We start from the raw sequence: 10,887 nt of genomic DNA on the forward strand, positions 1-10,887 counted from the left end.
CATTTTAAGTTACTTTGCTGTTTGAAGAACATGCCACGAAAAAAGTCACCTGGAAACAAAATAACCTGAAACAAAAAGAAAAAACGAAAATAATTTAAAAGGTAGAAAAACTAGGGCATAACTGAACGGAAAAAACGACGTCAAATGAGGCTGCTAAAAATACTGAATAACATAAACATTAACTTGTGTCTCCATAGAGACTACATCCCTCCCCTTATGCAACAAGCCCCGCCTACTTAGGTCTTCTATTGGATGAACGTTTTGTCAGTTTCAAAATTCTGTTTTTTCATTGGTTCTTTCCCTCCCGTCACCTTATTTCGATTCCATACGCGCCAAACATTGTAGGACGTGACATACTTAACGCAAACGCTTCGAGCTAGCGATGTTTATGACCATCGGAACTTGCGAAATCCTGTAAACAAGGGTTTGCTTTGTTATTTATTATTGAATTTAGCCGTCTAAAAGGAAAGAAGGAACCATCCCTCTCTCTGTCTCCAAGGCAGCAGGCAGCAAACTGAAAGCACAACAAGTTTGTTGTTGAAACGAGCAGTGTGGTGGGTGAGTCGCACTCCTCATAATCGTAATGACTGTTAGTTTGTAATGAGATATGTATATATATGATCAAAGCGTTCTAGCTAGTCTCGAAAACAACAATGGCGTAGGTTTAGATCTTATTTATGACTGTCCACTTTGATTCAAAGCGCATCGTCGATGTGGCTGATGCACGGTCGGAGAAGCAGCCCCAGGGGCGACAGTGTGTGTGCTCCTGATGATGACTGCAGTATCAGCAGAATGATGAAGACCGACTCCTTCTGCATGAACCAGTCATTCCCCTCCGCACGCAACTGCACTCTCAACCGCATGGATTCTTCAGGTGGGCCAGACAAGACTGCTTTCACACGTGTGGACACTGAAAAGATCCTGGAAATTATATAATAATATATAATAATCAAGATGAAGCTTGCCAAAACAGTGCAGCATACAGCAGTCGTTGTAACAATATAATGGTACCACATTGGAGAAGTGTTTTAAAAAATATCGAAAATATGGTTATTCAGCACTGGGTTTCAGAGTGGTTGTTGAAGAAGATTGTTTCTGAAATATCTAGCCCGAAACGGGTGACCATGATACTTTTATTCAAACTTGTATCCCTTTATTTGAAACACAAAAATGTATAAGACAGAATACCATCCTCAGTCAGCATTCACTTTCACTGTGTGAAAAAAAAAATACATACTGTTCAAAAGTTTGGGGTTGGAATATTTGTATTTTGTTTTTGCATTTAATACATTTTAAATATAAATAATCTGTAATATCATTGTCTTTAGGGTCATTATGATAAATAAATGCAGCCATCATTCTCCTTAACATCTTGTGAAAATGTAATATGGAAAAGTAACCGGACAAGTTTGGAAAAATTTGACATGAAGTTAATTTGCAGACTACTATTTTTACTCCTTTATTTTCCCAAAGGTGATTCTCATGTTGGTTCTTCCGTGGCAATGAGGAATCTTCAGATCTCTGATCTGCATTGTTTCCACCCTGTGTCTCCATCATCTACTCAGTCTCTAGTGTTGGAGAGCTCTCTGCTCAAAAAGCTGATGTGTACTGCTCCAGAGAAGAGAGGCACCGCTCTCACCATCAACCCTAATAAAGCTGTTCTGTCCATTAACTGCACCACATTACAGGTACGGACGATTATTTTCACCAAAGCCCGTTTACCAATTAAACAAATGCCATATTACACCACGTTTTTGGATTCTTTGCCTGGACTTTTAGCTGCTCACCTATTCTTTGAACTGTTGAGTTATTACAAAAGATTTTATTTATTTATTGATGTTATCTCTTTTTAAAGGTTTTGGATGCAAATGAACATGCTTGTAAGCTGTTTGAGTGTGCATACAGTGATTTGATTGGCCGGAAGCTGACCTCTCTCCTAAAAGCCAGTCAGATGCTTGAGGAAGGCCTGAAGGAGGAGACACTGGATTCTGATGGGAACCTAGTTGGGATTTCTGCCAAAGTGGTATGAAACACTGTGGTTAATTAAAAAACAATTCACTTAGCTGTCACAAGATGATTTGAATCTTGAATATCATTATTTGAGTCTTGAATTTTTAATTTCTTCCACGCTGCATGTTTTGTCCTTGGCTCTGATCTCTGGTTTCCTGTGCTGGATGTGAGCATCATTAATTAAAGCCCAGCTCTGGCTCATTCTCTCCGCAGGTGAGCGCAGTGAGTTTGACAGGGGCTGAGTTTCCTGTGTCTGTGTGGCTTCAGATACCAGAGCAGCGGCAGCAGATCTTCGAGCTCCTGCTGGAGCGAGTGGAGAGAATCACAGCACACGTGACATTCACTCAGAATGTGAGACTCATTCCCTTGCAACTAATAGTGCACTGAAAGGTTGTCCTTATGTATTTAATTTAGCATTTGTAAACCTAATTTGATTACCTTAATTAAGCTTATATTGATATTAGACAATAAATAATTTATAGAATAAAAGAAACCGAATTTAACAGGAACATACACTACCATTCAAATGTTTGGGGTCAGTAATATAGAAGCAAGGATGCGTTAAATGTATCTGTATCTTACACTTTTGAACTTTGTATTCATCAAAGAATCCCGAAAAAATAAGTCATGATTACCACAAACATTTTTAGCAGCACACCTGTTTTCAACATAGCTATCTGAAAAAAAAAGTAAAAAAATAAATAAATAAATAAAAGTTTAAGCAACAAATCAGCATGTTAGAATGATTTGTGGACTATCATGTGACACTGAAGACTAGAGTAATGACATTGAACATTTAGCATTGCATATTGGAATAAATTACATTTTAAAATATATTAATATAGAAAACATGTCTTTTAAAATTATAATAATATTTCACAATATTTTTGATCAAATAAATGCTGCCTTTTGTGAGCAGAAGAGACGTTTCAAAAACATTGAAAATAAATCTTGACGACCCCTAAACTTTTAAACAGAAGTGTACCTCTAAAGAAAATTGTTGTGTTGTTGGCCAGAAAAGTTTTAGCTCCGCCTCCTCTTTCCTCAGGGCGGAATCCTCAGTTGTGATGCCACTTTTGCCCATCTCTATGGTTACCACACTGCAGAGGAGATGACTGGGCTGTCGATCATGTCTCTGATGCCTTCACTACAGATCCCCTTCAACTGCAGGACAACTCCCAAGGTCACAATAAAGTCTCTAAAAAAATCCTTAAGGAAACGGTTGGCATTTTTGCAGTTTCGTTTGGTCATGCTAGTGATACAGAAATGATGATAAAAATAACAGACTGGTTCTATTTCTTATTAATATTTAGAATTAGCCTTTATTATTATGTCTTCAGCTTTCATTTGAATTTGTATAATTTTTTAGTGATTTTGTTTAATCTTTTTTTTTTTTTTTTTTTTTAGTAATTTTAGTGTTTCAATGTTATTTCAGTACGTTGCCGAGTCAACATTTCAAATTTATGAATTTAATGTTTTTTTTATTTGATATATATATATTTTTTTCAGCTTTATTTCAATTTACAAAAGTGTATAATATATTTAATTTACAATAACTGTGCACTTCATACAGCTTGTTTCTTGACCGTTGTATTTCAGGTGTTGCGTGTTCAGAGATTGTGTGTGCAGGCCAGGTCTGGTTTGGTGGTGCCTGCATGTGTCCGTCTGCAGGCTGCTGTGTCCTGTGGAAGATCACCACTGCAGATGAATGGATCAGCACATCCAGAACCTTCTGATGGCTCACTCATAAGCTGTCAACGCACCAACCAAACTCCTTCAGGTCAGTCTTTCACTGCAGTGCATGCTGTTTTGATCGGTGCTTCAACAGACTGAAGTCACAAGTGTGTGTTTTCTCACACTGACACTGAAAATAAAAATGTTCATGCATATTTCCTTCTATGAATGAGATTTCTAGATTTATTTATAGCCCAAATCCACTAGTTAAAGTGACTTTTCCAATATTTACTCTGAAATAAATGAAATCTTTATTTTCTTGTCGGTATTTGTCCAAGCAAATTAAAAGTTGCTATTAATAAACTGAATTAAATTTCAGTGTGATCAGTGGAGTGCACTCTTGTCCTGCAGATGGTAAATCAGGTGCGGATGGTGTCCTGTCCCCCAGTGCAGGTGTGCTGTACTCTGGGTCAGTGTGTGTGTTTGCTCCCAGTAGCTGCCTCCTGACGCTCCTGCCAAACGGCACAATTCACAGCCTCAACAACCCCTTCAGCTCTCTGCTGCTCGGATACAACAGCAGTCAGCTGCTCGGAAAGGTACAGATGCTATGAGACATTCCCTTTTAGGTTGGGGATTTGTGTTAAGTTCGTATAACTCTGTTTTAAAAAAAAATATGCTTTTAGTTTTAGTGGGTCCAATTTGATTTGGCTAATCCAACCAGTGTTATTTGATTGTGATGCTGTTTCAGTTTTCATTTAAAATGATTTTTTTTTAAGTGCTTTTGTTATGTATTTTTAAATGTTTCCAAGCTAGTTTATATGCTAACAGTAAGACTGTGCACCTGTGTGTAGAATGTCACATACCTGATACCAGCGTTTTATGAGCGAGTTTGTGCTGTGGACCAAAGCAGCCCCCCTACAGCTCATCCACACGACACTTCCAGCCCCTCTGACAGCTGCAGAGGTACAGAGATGTGATGCACTGTAAGGATACACACACTTTAGCTTGTGGTGCTGTGCTAAAATCCCCTAACTTCCTGTCTTTCTACTTCTCAGAGCCCTGTAGATGTTCTATTAGTGCTAACTGTCCCCCTGCTGATGTTCCAACCCTCTTTACTGACATGCTCTCAACTAAGGAAGATCAACAGGAGACATGTAGTGAGTTCCTTATCTTATTGCACATTTATTTTATTTTATTGCTGTCACTTAATTCTTTTACTACATTTTTGTATTATTATTATATTTTTTTTTTTCAGTAATCTGAATTATTGCTATTTTATTTGTCTTCATTCATTTTATATTAACCAGTGTTTTTGCTCTGATTGGATGATACGTGCAGATCCAAACACAGTGCTTGCTGCTGACAGTGTGATGGTGCATCAAGCCATGCGTAGGAGAGCAGGTCTTGGGAAAGGGAAGAGGATCTTCACTGGGACAAGCGCTAAACTAGAGAAAGAGAGCAGTGTCCCATCAACCATGACCCAAACACCACTGAATGGGTTACATGCTCCACTAATTCCTTTCATTTATTCTTTTCCCCCTTATTTGTTGATATGCACAATTAAGAGAAAATTGCATGGTCAGCATGTGTAAATTAAACCTATTATTATTTTATTTATTTATTTATTTTAATCCTCGTAGATCATAAATCATAATGGGTTCATTATTCAAATAAAATATTAAATAATATATGAAAAACTATTAAATATAATGCAATATATGGTAGCATTTGCTGCTTGTAATTATTGCAATTTAATTATTGTAAATTACTGAGCATGTGCGATTGCCACTTCACCCAAAAATATTCGTCTCCCTTCATTAAAAAGCACTCTGTAGCAGTATCATTGAGATGCTGTTATAGTTTTTGATTAATATTTAGATTTTATATATATCCTCGCACGTTTTCCTTTTTCGCTTTCATTTTGATTACATTTTAATTTGATTAATGAGTCTTAATTTTTAGATTACACTTTATTTGTTGTATTTATTTTAGTAAATCAACTATATGGTAATAAGTAATGTTACCTTGACAATGTAGATGTTCCAGAATTAAGAGTATTACCAAAAAAAGAAAATGGATGACAAGTGCAGATTGCCTTTATTAGTCATCATTCTCTCTGTTGTTCTCAGGTTGGATGACACTACAGAGCTTTTTGAGCAGGTTGTGGATGTGACTGCTCAAGTGTCTGACTCTGCTAACTCCACTACCGCTCTGCTACAGACCTTTGCTCTGGTGGAGTCCCTGGAAGTCCACAAAGCTTGCCTCTCCGCGACTGGTTCTGCTCATTGTGGCCCATCAGAGCAGCTCTTCACTAGGCGAGATGCCTCTAAGGGCCCAAACTCAGACAATAAAGAAGCTCCAGTCCCTTCCTCTGGCAATGTGCCACATCCAAAACCTCACACACAGGCCTGCCAGTGTTCAGAGAAAGCCCAGCTTCAGGACTCCAGCTTTGAGGTGATTTCTCTAGGCAGTGGGTCATCCTCTGGGTTCTGCGAGCGGCTTGTGGGCGGTTCTGGTCCTGAAAAGTTAGATGAGTCTCAGCAAGGACGTCAGCTAGCGAAATCGGGCAGTACCTTTCTGGATTTGAACTCTAATGGAGATGTCATTGTTCATGCCATGTCGGAGATGAACCTGAATGACAGTGTTGAGATCCTAAGTGCATCTGCAGGTCTTAACCATTCGCTTAGCTCATGTGACACGGCTGAGCTCCTGCGTACTCCTTCACCCTTCATTGTGGAATTCGAACCTGAAGCAGAAGCTCAAAGCTGCCCAAAACAAGATACAATACAAAATCCTGCCCCATCACCACTAGAGCAAGAACAGACAACAAGCCCCCAGCAGAAGACTCTAGAGCAACATCCAATAAATCATCTAACCAAGCTTCGGGAACAGTGGAATTCCTTTTCGGAACAGGCTATCGGCCGTGTTTCTGGATCTCCAGAGGGAGAGGGGTGGAGTTTTGTTGCCAGGTGACACTCCTACCACCTCCACCCCGAAGAAGGTGAAGGTGAACTCCTCCATTCCAGAGGGCAGGATTCATGTGACCTGCTACAACAGCGATGGAACACCAGTTGGTATGTCAACTGTGTAGCTGTTGTAATTATACTAGGGACCAATAATGACCATATTGGTAATTTTCTCACTCTGTGTAGAGGTGCAGTGTGATGTGCGCTGGGTGTCCCTGTCCAGCGGTAGCTCCCTGGTCTGTCTGTGGCTGAGTGGGAGTCATCTCCTGCTCCACCACCAGGAGGCTCTACAGAGCACCATGTCTCCCACAGTGAGGACTGGAGCTCCAGAACAGGAAGCCTTTGCTTTTAGCCTTTCTGAGGTGAGCTGCCTGAATACTTTAAAACTGAGCTTTTTTAAAGGGATAGTCCAACCAAAAATGTTATTCTTTCAAAATATCTTCTATTGCGTTCTTCAGAAGAAAGTAAGTTGTACAGATTTGGAACCTCATGAGTGAGGAGGGTAAATTACATCATTTAAATTTTTGGGTGACCTATAACTTTAGTATCTTCATTTAAGATCCTTTCTTCCTCATTTAGGCAGTTCGTTCAGATGCCTTGCGCTCCTGTGTGGACCTGGAGCAGTCCGGAGCATGTGAGGGTCAGTTTGAAGAAGACTACCATCCACTGCGCTCCATTGGAAAGGGAGCCTTTGGCTTTGTCTGGCTTGCTGCAAGACGGATAGATGGACAGGAAGTAAGTGACGCTTTCTGCACTCACTGCTATTCATACAATCATATTCATCCGGTTTGCGAGATAATAAGTGGACAACAGTGACGTCAGTTGTTCAAACCTTTGCTCAGGGTTCTTAAGAGATGATATTTACACTCTGAGTCCGTGTCATTGCCGTAGTGTGTATTCAGTCTTTTATGGACAATTATATGAGCTGGTGAAGAGATGTTGAATTTATTATCACTTCAATTTCAGGTGGTTGTGAAGTTCATTAGGAAAAGTGCAGTGGTGAGTGAATGCTGGGTGGATGATCCTGATCTGGGTCGGGTCAGTCAAGAAGTGGCCATTCTGGCTCGCCTGCAACACCCCAATGTTGTGAAGGTACGCTGAGAGAATGGCTTCAGTTCATATGAAATATTTACAATATTCTGTTGCCAAAAGTAAACGATGCAAAACAGCCTCCTAAAAAAAAAAAAGTATTTGGCCATTAGGTTCCTTAAATGCAAATGTTGTTGTTGAATGTCTATTTCAATCTGTTCACATGCTTTAAAACCTTGCTGTGAAGTTTAGACTGCAAAGAATCAGTGGTTAAAATTCATTTTTTCACTGTACTACAACAGTACAACCCAAATCTGTGTTGCTGTAATTTTTTGGATGACTTTTCCAATCTCGGGGAGTTTTGATACACAGGATTCACAAAATTTTTGCTCTTGAAAGATGGCTCAGTACCCAGTTTAGCTGGCTCTACTGAATCACATACTGTATGTATGATAAATAATAGATGTTTAGGTTATCTAACGACCGTTCAAAATGCAGAACTACGGCATAGGGCGAGTCGTTTCTGAAACTCACTGTACGAGGTAGACCAATCACAACAAACTTTCCATCTGACCAATCACAGCAGAGTAGGCTCACAGAAAGGAGAGGTTTAGAGAGACTGAACCTTAGAACTGCTTTAAACGAAATGTTTGAGAGAGGTTGAATATTAAATGCATATTTAGTGTTTATTTATTTTTATTGTATGTGTATAAATTTATTGTAGGATACTCCCAAAACAATATTAGGAACTTTAAAAATTATTTTTCATTTAAAAATATGATAAAACAAATTTCACAATATGACTATTTTTACTATATTTTTGATCAAATAGCTTAATCAAGCAGACTTGGCAAGGATAAGAGAATTAAAAAAAAATGACCCCAAACATTTGAACAATATATTTATAGATCTAATATTCATATTATACATGTTCTGGATTATTTGTCAGGTTTTATATTGAACATTGCCAAAATGCTAGTTATGGTCTGTTCACTCTTTGTGTTTATGAGTGCATTTCTTTTTTGCTGCAGGTGCTGGAGGTGTTTGAGAATGAGGGATTCTTCCAAATGGTCATGGAGAAGCATGGGGATGGGCTAGACCTGTTTGAGTTTATCGACATGCAGCCAAGACTGGATGAGCCTCTAGCCAGCTACATCTTCAGACAGGTGAGGAACAGGCTGTGAGAACTGATGCATATAGAAGTTGTAATTAGATGATTTCTTTCTGATGTGTATCTGTATGTGTCTGTGTGTAGTTGGTAGCCGCAGTGAGTTATCTGCGTAGCAAAAGCGTGCTCCACAGGGACATAAAGGATGAAAATATCATCATAAACTCTAAATTCCACATCCGGCTGATCGACTTTGGCTCTGCTGCCCTGCTGGAACCCGGAAAGCTCTTCTATACCTTCTGTGGTACTCTGGAGTACTGCTCACCAGAGGTGCTTCTGGGAAACCCGTACGTACTGAAGCATCACACAGACATCTCCATTCTACCTCTGTGTGTCTGAGCTTGATGAGGACAGAAAACAGGAGAAGATCAGGCGATTAAAAGTTCCTCTTTAATTGCTGGTCCCCATTGACTTGAATAGTATTTTTAACTTTTTTATAATACTATGGAAGTCAATAGGGACCAGCAATTGAAGGTGAACTATCCCTTTATATATTCATGTCTATATAATAAGCAGCACATTAATAACTGTATGTCTGAGATCACCACAAAGCCCTTGAACATTCAAATGCACGATTCATCAGAGCAGGTCTTTCTTTATTTACCCTTAATAAAAATGTAGTGACAAGTTAACAATTATTATTCACTCAGGTTTCATTAATCCTGTCTGGATTTTAAAATAGGTTAGAATACCCTTTTTAACTGGGAAACATGCAACATCACTGGTAAAAAAAAAAGAAAAGTTTTTTTTATGTTGACTTAAAGCCTGTGGAGGTGAATGTCAGATTAATGCAAGAATAATGTTGAAAGCATTATGCTTGTATATACAGGCAAATATGAGATTTGTTTTTGTGTGTATGTAGATACAAGGGTCCAGAGCTGGAGATGTGGTCTCTAGGAGTGTTCTTATACACCTTACTCTTCAGTGAAAACCCGTTTGGCTGTGTGGAGGAAACCCTGCAGGCCCGACTCAACCCTCCATGCCCGATCTCTACAGGTTTGAAGCTCTGCTTCATCACAGCTGTGAACACTAACTAGAGACACAGGTTTCTGTAGGTCTTAAAAAGTCTAAATTCTCACCTCCAACACATGAAGGCATTAAAAAGTTCTTAAATTGGAGCTGAAACCATTAAATTCACAGACATGCCATGTAAATGTTGCATGCCCTGCAATCAATCAAGATGCACTTACTTGAGATGCAAAATGAAGGTATAAAGGTATTGTTTTCTGATAAATTGAGCAAAATTTAGTTTATGCTTAAGAGGTCCCTCAGTGAGGCTTGAAGACTTGATTCCCTTTACATTATCCAAGCCCGTTGGCAGAAATTTGTTCTCGTTTGAATCATAACACTTCTTTTTGAATAATTTCCCAGAAAAATAAGACATGTAATGTTGAACATTGCTTATTTTAAAATAAAACCTGCAAAAACACTGTTTATTAGTATTCAACCTGTTGCTGTGTGCTTGTTTTAGAGTTGTATGCACTGTTGGCTGGTCTTTTGCACCCAGTGGTTGATGAAAGAATGACTCTAGAGGATCTCTTGGAGTCGCAGTGGATTCAGCAACCCATAAATCTAGCAGAGTACTCGTGGGGAGAGGTCTTTCCCTCTAGCGAAGGTAAAACTATTGGGTTTAGATTATTTCATATTTTGGCCATTTATGCCTTCGTCCTCCGAAAAGATTATAACACCTTTTAATAAAAAAGAAAAAAAAAGCTCTGTATCATTTATCTCATGATTTTCTCTCAGTATCCACAGAACATGTTGAGTCCAACTCATGTGTGAACCGGGCAGATATCCTCTACCTGGACCTCGAAAACAATCTGAGCACTTCAGAGGACACCCCTTTAGTAGATGAAGATGAAGATGAGGAACAGAGGAGAACAATGGCGGCACTGCAATCCGAGCTGCTGAAATATCTCACTGATGTGTGAGGAGCTGTTGTGAAAGAAATACTAATGTGTTCTGCTCAACCATGAGCACTAATGCACAATGTCTGCAGAACTCTCACTCCACCTGCCACTGTCCTCCTTGATGATACCA

The 10,887-nt window shown here is 39.1% G+C and overlaps 1 pseudogene; it reads left to right on the forward strand.

Annotated features, from left to right (window-relative positions):
• Positions 1 to 246: 246 nt before the first annotated feature.
• Positions 247 to 10,881, forward strand: LOC113070036 (PAS domain-containing serine/threonine-protein kinase-like; annotated as a pseudogene).
• The last annotated feature ends 6 nt before the right edge of the window (positions 10,882 to 10,887 follow it).

This window comes from Carassius auratus, unplaced genomic scaffold (genome assembly GCF_003368295.1).
Source record: "Carassius auratus strain Wakin unplaced genomic scaffold, ASM336829v1 scaf_tig00002794, whole genome shotgun sequence".
NCBI classification, from domain to species: domain Eukaryota; kingdom Metazoa; phylum Chordata; class Actinopteri; order Cypriniformes; family Cyprinidae; genus Carassius; species Carassius auratus.